The sequence below is a fragment of the Limulus polyphemus genome, unplaced genomic scaffold (assembly GCF_000517525.1).
Source record: "Limulus polyphemus unplaced genomic scaffold, Limulus_polyphemus-2.1.2 Scaffold894, whole genome shotgun sequence".
NCBI classification, from domain to species: domain Eukaryota; kingdom Metazoa; phylum Arthropoda; class Merostomata; order Xiphosura; family Limulidae; genus Limulus; species Limulus polyphemus.
This window is the reverse complement of record NW_013666504.1, coordinates 139,655-151,088: the sequence shown is the minus strand read 5'-3', so window position 1 is coordinate 151,088 and position 11,434 is coordinate 139,655. Positions and strand designations below refer to the sequence as shown.

Here is an 11,434-nt window from a genome sequence, read left to right as displayed (position 1 = left end):
AATGTGGAAACGAGGTTCTATAATTTGCATCCCGTTATCGCCAAGACCCAGTTGATAGAGTACCGGAATGTGGAACCGAGGTTCTATAATTTGCATCCCGTTATCGCCAAGACCCAGTTGATAGAGTACCGGAATGTGGAACCGAGGTTCTATAATTTGCATCCCGTTACCACTAAGACCAAGTTGTTAGAGTACTGGAATTTGGAGCTGAGGTTCTATTATTTGCATCCTGTTATCGTCAAGACCAGTTGATAGAGTGCCGGAATATAGAGCCTAGGTTCTATAATTTGCAAGAAAGAAAAAGATTGTGCTCCGCACTTTGGGACAACGGATGCGTTATAAGGGTAACGATTAAATTCCACCATTTCGTCTAACAAAAATAGCCCAAGAGTTGTTTACTATCTGCCTTCCCTCTAGTTTATCATTTCAAAATTAGGGACGTCTAGCTTTGCGCAAATTCCAACAAACAAACAAAAATAAAAATTTTCTTCATATTGCAAAAAACATTTTTCATTTCTTTTGTATAAAAAGAATAATTCCTCTTCAAGACTTTTCCTGGAAAGGTTTCCAGACCCAGAAGCATAACTATTTTAGTTCATTTTTATCTAAATGTTTTAACACAATAATACAATGGTTATTTACCACTCGAGTTTAAAAAAGTATATTTAATAAACAGAAAAGAAGTGTCGGAATTTTTTTTATGAATACATATAATGAAAATGAAACATCCTGTACACGTCTACTTTGAATGTACAGTTTAACAGTCTAATGTTAATTTTAACGTACAAGTGTATACTATGATTTAAACACATTGTAAGACTGACACATATGCTACTCACATAAACCTTCTGTACTTTTTAGTCTAAATTCTGTTTCTGCTGTTTTTGGATTAATCAGTTAGACAAGTATTTCTTTGTTAATTGTGTTACTATTTTACCACAAGTGCTTCAAGAGTGCAACAGTTTACATTATTTTTAGTAGTTGGTTAATAATTTTAATCCCATCTTTTTTTTACTCTCCCATGTCGGGTTTCCAGTGAAAAGAGTGTGTAGCAGTATATCTACAATTAAACAATCATGATGCTTCTCCAGCTTAGGCGTTAAATTCCACAAAATATATACAAATGGGGACAGATGGGACTTTGTATGGAGTCCACTAATATATTAGATTTCCTTCTCATATAAAATTACCCAAAGAACTGTCTTCGATTGACATGGAAACGATAAATCGCTGAACGTCATATCTGTTGGCAATAACTTGCTAGTGCTGAAGGCATCAATTTCAATTTGTACATTTGCAAACCAATCAAATCCCTTCAAACGTTAACGGGTAGTTGTTGTCTCTGTACGGAGTTGAAGAGTCAACACCGTACCTTCTTCAGTATGTTGCGTGTTCTTTGTGTTTGTGGAATCTCACCTGTTACAAGAGGCCGCGCTTTGATTACCAGAGTTGGGGTACAACTTGATGCAGGTCTTTTTCTGAATGATCTTGGACACTAATTCATCCATATTTTTTGTTTTTCAAATTCAAAAAGTACAAGGAATATGCTAGTCTTGAAAACTCTAAGTCACCGATCTGAACACATCTTTATGAACTGACTGTATGAAAATTTCGTGTCGGAAAGAACTGTTACATGTCTTTTCCAAAAGTGGTTACATTTCGGTAGCATCACACTACCTATGAAACGCAAAATGTACTTCTAAAACATTCTGTTCCAACGCGACTTTATTGTCGATTGTGGTTGCCACATGACTTGCTGACATAATTTTAATATAAAGTTGATTGTTTGGTTGGTTTGTTGTTAAGCAAAAGCTATACAATGGGTTATCTGTTTTCTACCCACCACAGGTATCGTAACCCGATTTTTAGCGTTATAAGCAGGCAGACTTGCCGCTGAGCCACTGAAGGGCTTGATATAAGGTGCGTAAACTTCTATATATATCGCGACTACTTTCGGTTGTAAACCGACGTCAAGTAGATGCAGTTTGTTTGTTTGTTTGTTTTTGAATTTTTGCACAAAGCTTCACGAGGGCCATCTGCGCTAGCCGTCCCTAATTTAGCAGTGTAAGACTTGAGGGAAGGCAGCTAGTCATCACCACCTACCCCCAACTCTTAGGCTACTTTTTTACCAAAGAATAGTGGGATTGACCATCACATTATAACGCCCTCACGGCTGAAAGGGCGAGCATGTTGGTGTGACGGGGATTCGAACCCACGACCCGTAGATTGCGAGTCGAACGCCCTAACCACCTGGCCATGCCGGGCCTGTAGATGCAGCTATGCCTAATAAAACTATTCAAAACTATATAAATATTCAAAATGCCTGAACACATAAAAACAAAAACGTGACCCTTTAAAAATATACAACATGGCTCGAATGCTACAAACAATGGCGTTTTCAGCAAATCGGAGAAGCGTAGGACATGAGAACAAAATTATATGTTTTTAAACATATATATATATATTTTTAATTAAATTGTACAATATTAAGTTTAAAAAATCATTATAGGTAAAATGGAAAATAAGTATTATTATAAAACGCGCGGGTTTATCAGAGACAAGATTATGGAGCAAGAAAATGAATTTGAAAATTTTGGTTTACGCTATGCATCAAAGCGTATAGATAACGTAATACCATCTGTTCCTTTCACTTCGGAATAATGAGTAGAACATTTTCCACAAGGTATAGATAGAAACGTTGCCAAGAATATTGCAATCAGAGATGAGAAACCTTCGTTCAATAATAGAATTATTTATCCCGTTTCTCATTAGATACCAATTATTTATCTTCTTTATTTAATGAGCTTAAATTACTCTTACTAGTAAGTTTCAGAACATACATTATACTACTGACGTGTATTAGTTTTTTCCTACTCTGAACATAGTTTTCAGCCACCTTTTAAATATTCCAATGTTCTTGTATGTTTAAGACATGTACTTCTGTTTAATTTATCTTTGTTAATTTTGTATTATATTTCGAACAAACGTAATGTATTTGGAAACTTAAAAAAATATGACTCTAATACTTACTGTTTTAGTTATGTTTATATGTATTGTCGGTCTTTAGTTTGAATCACTAAAATATACATGTTTATATGTATTGTCGGTCTTTAGTTTGAATCACTAAAATATACATGTTTATATGTATTGTTGGTCTTTAGTTTGAATCATTAAAGTATACATGTTTATATGTATTGTTGGTCTTTAGTTTGAATCATTAAAGTATACATGTTTATATATATTGTTGGTCTTTAGTTTGAATCATTAAAATATACATGTTTATATGTATTGTTGGTATTTAGTTTGAATCATTAAAGTATACATGTTTATATGTATTGTTGGTCTTTAGTTTGAATCATTAAAGTATACATGTTTATATGTATTGTTGGTCTTTAGTTTGAATCATTAAAGTATACATGTTTATATGTATTGTTGGTCTTTAGTTTGAATCATTAAAGTATACATGTTTATATGTATTGTTGGTCTTTAGTTTGAATCATTAAAGTATACATGTTTATATATATTGTTGGTCTTTAGTTTGAATTATTGAAATATACTGCTGTGATTTTCCAACAGTTTCGTTAGTATTATCGTTTTCACAGTCACGTGACTCTTGCCTTATTCTATGTTTCGATTCGAACAGTTCAATTAGATTTGGTTGTGTCGTTGTGATATGTCTAAGCCCGAATGTAGTCTGAGGGTTAATAGCACTTTATAGGAACGATATTCGTGTTATCCTTGGAACTGCTTCTTCCATCGTCGATCATGCTCAGTCTGATTACGCACAACTACCCAACACTGCAATTTCCATTGTAACAAGTTTCTGCAGAGGACAATACATCAGTCTTAGCCTATACATCCTGACAAATTTTCCACAGGCCTTCTACTGTACGTGAGCGTCAGCTATCAAGACTACGTTTAAGCAGATCTAAAGCACAGAACTTCATTGCGCTGCTTTGAGGATTTTGCACGTGTGTGATTGAATGATGTTGCTGGGATTTCGGTTTCTTCTCCTTTCTTTTTCTTAAAAACAGCCGTTGGTTTCGAAGTATCGCTGGAAACTTATGAACTTTTGGCTCGTGAGTATTCGTCAACTTCAATTTTTTTGTTTTTTATATCGTTAACTGTGCCAGAGGGTCTCTCCATATTCATCATGATCTTTTTTTTGTTTGATCGGAAGGTTCTCTTTCGCAAGCGTAGCTTCACTTTGGGGATGAGGGTATTTCACAGTATTTGCTTGTGCTATAGTTTTAGAACTCGTTGCTGTCATAAGTCCTCCACTATGTGAGATTTTTCGTTCTTGTGGAAAATACCGAAGTCGCCTTTCTTCGAAATATTGTATCCTTTAGCTCTATGTTCTTTAACACTTTATTCATATAAATATTGTATCCTTTAGCTCTATGTTCTTTAACACTTTATTCATATAAATATTGTATCCTTTAGCTCTATGTTCTTTAACACGTTATTCATATAAATACTGTACCCTTTAGCTCTATGTTCTTTAATACTTTATTCATATAAATATACTTCACCGTAAAGGGCGGTGAGATTATTTGCTTCCAGCCACATGTGTACAATTGCGGCATTGCATTGATACAACTAACTATAAAGGTACTAATTACTAAACATGTTGCCCGTGGCATCACTTCTCACATATTGGGCATCATATCACTGTATTATCATACGCAAATCGTTCTTAAAAACATGTAATTAACCCTAAGTATATATATATTCAAACAACAATTATATTGCGTTAATAAAGTTTATTACCCTAAAAACACAACACGACTAGTTTTGACGATAGGCTTACATTAATTGAATACGTCTTGTATTTTGGTGGAAAAAAAATTATTATTATTTATTTTTTAAACAACTTCAAGAATATACGAGATTTGATATTTGTAGAAAAGATAAAGTAAAGAAATTTCAGAGCTCGCTAGATGGAGTACTTATTTTAAATATCAAAAATTACAAATAAATTGCATGGTAACTTCCATCCATCTATAAAAAAAATTACATTAATCGTCATAAAAGTTTAACTTTATTGAGTTAGAGACCATGTTAGTATAGTATTTAAGAGCGGTTTTCATCCCTGATAAAAATACTTTCAGTTATGTTTTTATCAACAGAGTTAAAAATCTTTGAAGCTATTTTTGTTGTAAAATGAATATTAAGAATAGATACAGAATGGTAAAACCCTATAACCCGAGCTATTTCCATAGGTGGACCTTTCTTCTTTAGGGGCAAAATTCAGTTTGCCTCTGAAGAAGAAAGATCGACCTTTCGAAAGCGCTCGAGTTATAGGGTTTTTACATGTTGTATCGAGACTTCTTGAACCTACGTGTTTTTCTGACATCATGAAGGAATAGATATGGCGTAATGGTAAGAAGCGTAGTGTGAAATGAAAGGTTGATATTCATTGTTTTTTTTTGTTGTTGTTGTTTGTTTTTTTGCATCTCTCACATATTCCATGATCCTTTCCCGTATAGGTCTACGTGTTTCGGAAGTCCACACAATGTCAACAAAGGATAGTTTGTCAACAACGTTTTTTTACAGTGTATTTTACGTTATATAATAAGCTGTTTCAAATTATCTTTAAACCCAGAAATACAACACCTTGTTTAAATTATCCTATGCTTAAGTATATATATATTTTCAAGGGCTGGAAGATAATACAGTAATGTTGATTATTTATGTGACAGGACAATCAGAAGTTTACTGTATAGTGCTGATTATTTATGTGACAGGACCCTCAGAAGTTTACTATATAATGCTGATTATTTATGTGACAGGACCCTCAGAAGTTTACTATATAATGCTGATTATTTATGTGACAGGACCCTCTGAAGTTTACTATATAATGCTGATTATTTATGTGACAGGACCCTCTGAAGTTTGCTGTATAATGTTGATTATTTATGTGACAGGACCCTCTGAAGTTTGCTGTATAATGTTGCTTAGCAGTATGTTGAGAAACTTCTTTACACGCTCGTAGATACATACTTCTTTCTTATTGGTTTAGGCGGAGCACTACATTAGAGCAGAACAAGCTAACAGATCCTTTCGGCATCTTTAAGGTAATATGATTTGAATATATTTATAGAATTAGCTAGTTTGACATTATTAGCTCAATGTTTATACATATAGACGTTAAGTATATCAGTTCAGTGTCATCTAACGTATACAACTCCTTATGTGTGCTTTCCGTTACATTGTTCTGTATCATGACACTGTAAACGCTGTATCTATATGTGTGTGTTGATATATGTATAGAGGAAGGGCCTCTAATATCCGTAAATACTACATACGATTGAAACCTTAGAAGTCCCCTTTGAATTTTCCTAAATGTGGCTACAATTTATCTGTGCTTAAATCCTGAGTAGCATGATTCGCTCTGCATCAGCAAATAATCTGAACATTAATTGTGTATAAAAATGTAAATGTTTTCTTACTCAGAACTTTTAAACTTTGGCTAAAATAATGATAGCTCTGATCATTTCACTAAACTCCTTTGCACATGTTTCCTAACACGCAATTTCTGTCACAAACGTCTAATAATACATTGCGATCATGTTCATAGATTGTCTTTAGTTATAAATAACCATAGCAAAAAAGTCCATAACGCGATCATTTCGTGCACGTGGTAAAGCAGTGTGATATTCGCGGAGACATTTCCTTGTGATCATATGCATAATTTAGGAGAGAAATAAATAGTAAACAAAAGTGAAAGAAAATCTTTTGGGTGCACATAAAAAGAAACAATAAGGTAGTTAAGCAAGTAATTAGTTGTTGATAATGAAAGGAAACACTGCAAGACCGATAAGATTTGTGGCAGGCTAAAAATCACTTTAAGCAGGTTGTTGTTTCTTCGAGATATAGTTCGCAGAATGTACAGAAAACTTTCGCATTTTGTAAACAGGATGTATAAAGTCTTAGTTGGCGGAACATGACATTTACATGTGCATAATATTTATTTCTCAGTCCACCTTAACCCATGTTCATTTCAAAGAAACTGGCTGTAACTACCACTGCATACTGTCAATCTTAACCCATGTTCATTTCAAATAAGCTGGCTGTAACTACCAATGCATACTATCAATCTTAACCCATGTTCATTTCAAAGAAGCTGGCTGTAACTACCAATACATACTATCAATCTTAACCCATGTTCATTTCAAAGAAGCTGGCTGTAACCACCAGTGCATACTATCAATCTTAACCCATGTTCATTTCAAAGAAGCTGGCTGTAACTACCACTGCATACTATCAATCTTAACCCATGTTCATTCCAAAGAAGCTGGCTGTAACTATCACTGCATATGCTGATTTCATTGATGTAAATTTAGGACAAAAACTGCCTTTAATGATATCATTGGAACTCATTTGGGTACCAAAGGGAAACGAACCACAAAAGGTGGTATTAAGTATCAAAATTGAAGTAAGTGAAGTACGTTTGAAGCAAACAAACAAAAAAGACAAGAATAAAACTAACTATTTTGAGAACTTAAAAAACTTTGTGTAATGCAGGAGTCACTCTATATATAATCATTTTGTCTAAGTTTATAACCTATACCTTAATTGAATCCGAGGAAGTTATTAGTTTATTTGGTAGTGGACGGTCTAGTTATGCTTCCTTTTAATTTTCTTATTATTTAAAATTTGACCATTCTTCTGAATAAATATCCTACTACAAATTGTTAATATTAGTGCTCTAACGGTGGTAGCTCAAATGTTACGTTTAAATATACTTTAGTTAATTATATGATTACCATTTGCTGTTTAATATGTTTCACGTGAATAATATAGAAAGTGCATACCAGTGGACAGTTACCATCGTCAGTTCTAAGATCTACGAGCCCCGTGCCAATTGGGCGCAGCATCAAAACACGCAGAATATAACAAAAGCCTCATATCTTTAATGGAAAGAGGATGTTGCGAAGCCAGTGGGACAGAGAGTTGAACGCTTCGCCTTTCATCTAAATGGACTCAGACTTGTGTAGATGATAAAGGAAGCCTTTAAAAGCACACTCCCAAAGAAATATAAAGTTAGAATACCTTTTTCCAAGTTCTGTGTACATGAAAACTGAACGTCTATATCTATTAGATAATTAAAAGTGTATTTTTACGTGTGGCTGACGATGTTTGTTGAGATTAACAAACTGAAAAGTATTGTTGTCGCGACGTTTTCTGTTTACATAATGACCTTGGTCGGAACAATAGGTATGCATGTCATGGCTTGTGCCATAAGGTTAATGATCTTGTTCAACAGTTGGAATATATTAATAAAAGTTGAGTTTGGTAACTTCTACCCATGTCTTGCCAGTCTTATTGGAACAGTGGGTGCACACAGAAGACTGCGAGACTAAAAGTTGACTTTCGTAACTTCTGTCTTGTTGGCCTTATTGGAACAGTGGGTGCACACAGAAGACTACGAGACTAAAAGTTGACTTTCGTAACTTCTGTCTTGTTGGCCTTATTGGAATAGTGGGTGCACACAGAAGGCTGCAAAACTAAAAGTTGACATAAGAACATTGAAATAGTGCTTTACCCATTTAATTTAAGAATAAATAATACAGAACGTTGATTGGTTCATCGATTATTTTATTATATTGAGGATGAAGTAAATTATAGAGAGTACAATAAAATCATATATTAGCTGCTCCTCCCACATTGTTGGCTCACGGGGGCGTAGCACAGATAGCCCTTTTGTGTAGCTTTGTGCTTAAGCAACAGCATTATATATTAGCAGTTTTTTTATGGGGGGAGGACAAAAGTTTAAACCAGTAGGTTTCGGAAATATTTTTTGGCATTTTCCGATTTTTATAATTACTGATTCCAAACTTTCTAGGTGGACGTGCTCCCAAAGTAACTATGTCACTACATATTATAAAAATATAACTGCAGAAAATATAACCTGCATTTCATGGTAGTAATGATTTTGTCCATAACTTAATTACATCTTACCCTTCCAAACATGTTCTTGAAATATTAAAAACAAATTTAAAGTTGTAACCTTAACCCATCAGAAAATAACATATACACACCAAACTAGCACTTTGCCTCAATTTATATTTTTCGGTGGCAGTATATATTAATACATATGGTGCTTTTTGGAGTTCCCTATTGAATTTTTGAGGAAGTTATCTTTAGAAAATAACGACATATACTAACTCAGTTGTTTCAATGTATACTGGTTGATATTTAACTTTCATTGAAGAGCTCTTAATTTCTTTTATCTTTAAGTGTAACTATCAGGTAACATTAACGAGTTATCATTGTTTGTCCATGAATAGAAAAAGAAAAATATCATTAAGATGTATCCGCGATGTTTGAGAGAAAAAATTCAATCAGTCCTGGGAGGAGCGTGGTCAAGATGTTAGCATACCAGACTATGGATCTTCGGGTCAGTCGTTCACATCTAGTTACCCCAAAAAACAACATTAAAAACTGTGTTCCATATTTTGGAACCGTGGGTACGTTATGAAATAGACTGTCAAATCTTACTATTCGGTCAAATAAGAGTAGCTTAAAAGATGGCGGTGGATGGCGTTGGTTAACTGACTTGTCTCTAGTCTAACAGTTCAAAATTAGAGACGGCTAGCGCAGATAGTTCTTGAGTAGTATTACGCAAACATCTGAATGTTAAAGAGGCGATGCAGTACGTTTCAACACACTAACCACTCAGAAACACGTTTATCTGAAGTAAACAAAATTAAAACGTGACTTCCTGGTAATTAGCACGATAGAACAATAATATTATGGAAATTTATATTTTACTACTTTTTAGATATTGATAAATAGTCTAGTACACTTATTAAAGAAAGCTTTATTTACTTTTATGGTGTGTATGCCTTTTACAAGCTGGTGAAGCGTGATTATCATTACTTATACTTGTCATACGACATTAGTATTAGGCCTATTATAATGATGATAGTAGCTCATCGGACAATACCTGATAATGTTTCTCCACGACGACATTAGGACCGGGCGTGGCCTAGTGGTCCAGGATTCGTAACTTGTTACCGCTGAATACAATCTGCATTTTCAGTTGTAGGCACGTTATAAAGGTGACAGTTAATACCATTATTTGGTGCAAATCTCTCGTAGTAGCCAATACTGCAGGCTATTTTCTCTCTGGTCAGTAGTTCTGAACTTGGGGACTGGTGTACCTAAACCCCAAGGATTTGTGATCAGGTTTTTAACTTACGTGTGCATAAGGTGGCGCTCAGGTTGACAATTACAACCCCAGTTCTGGGACTATACTTCACTTGGTAATATGTTGACGTATAAAGTTTAGTTGCTCGGATCAACTGCAGTTGTAATTGTGAATTTTACTGCTATGATAGATCATTAAGTCAGAATCAAAGCCTAAAACATGCGATCAATAATTCAAGGCCACCTACTACCACTGTGTACTGTCAAAGTGATAAAAGTACGATTAAGTTCTTTGGCACCGAGGCTGTCTCAAACTGTTGTCGTATTCTCGGAAACCATCCAGACTGGTGCCTAGCAATAAACCAACAAAAGGAATGTTCCACGAAAAGGAAGTTTGTTTAAGGAGATTTGTGTTTTCTGTTTTAGTAACAACGTGTATAAAAAACACCTGCAAGCTATGGAAACGCATCTCATTTAATTTCTGTAATAGCACTTTTTACGCAAATTTCTAGGCTTCATCTTGCAATATATATATATATATATTGCTTGAATATTATTGCGCGTTTATTATTTTAATTCAGTATAAATTATATTTCTATCTGAGACCTAGAGAATATGCCAACTTCTTGTTCTAACACCTAAACCTAACATTTCTACTTCCTTGGACGAATATTTCGTAAGTCTTACGCGAACCCTATAGAAAGCGTATCACTTATTTTTGTGAACTACGTTTCACTAAGCATTCTCATGATGTTGTCGGAAAGCAGCATGGGTTGTATTTACGGATTTTTTTCTCACTATTTCCGAGCGAACCGATTGTTCAAAGATTGTGTCTTTTACTCAGTTTTCTTATATATTCTTAGTTTGTGTTATAAATGTATATGTTCTGCTTTTGGTTTCTTGGCTCTAGAAAAAGTTCAAACTTGACTTCTTTCATTAACTAATTGAGATAATTTCCGTTAGTGAACATATCTTTAATGTTATACTTTATATTAAGGGTGTAGTATGGGGTATTAGTAAACATATCTTTAATGCTATACTTTATATTAAGGGTGTAGTATGGGGTATTAGTAAACATATCTTTAACGTTATACTTTATATTAAGGGTGTAGTATGGGGTATTAGTAAACATATCTTTAATGTTATACTTTATATTAAGGGTGTAGTATGGGGTATTAATAAACATATCTTTAACGTTATACTTTATATTAAGGGTGTAGTATGGGGTATTAGTAAACATATCTTTAATGTTATACTTTATATTAAGGGTGTAGTATGG

General features: G+C 34.0%; 1 protein-coding gene across 5 annotated transcripts in view; it reads left to right on the top strand.

Annotated features, from left to right (window-relative positions):
• Nucleotides 1-11,434, top strand: part of LOC106461083 (glucose transporter type 1-like) — a 206,183-nt gene that overhangs the window by 66,800 nt on the left and 127,949 nt on the right. For 4 of the 5 annotated variants that reach the window (XM_022387943.1, XM_022387941.1, XM_022387942.1 and 1 more), the window contains one exon: nucleotides 6,023-6,077. The exons of the other annotated variant lie outside the window; for it this stretch is intronic. The gene's annotated coding sequence lies outside the window, so the exon portion shown is untranslated. The remainder of the gene's footprint in view (nucleotides 1-6,022; nucleotides 6,078-11,434) is intronic. 5 annotated transcript variants of the gene reach the window in all.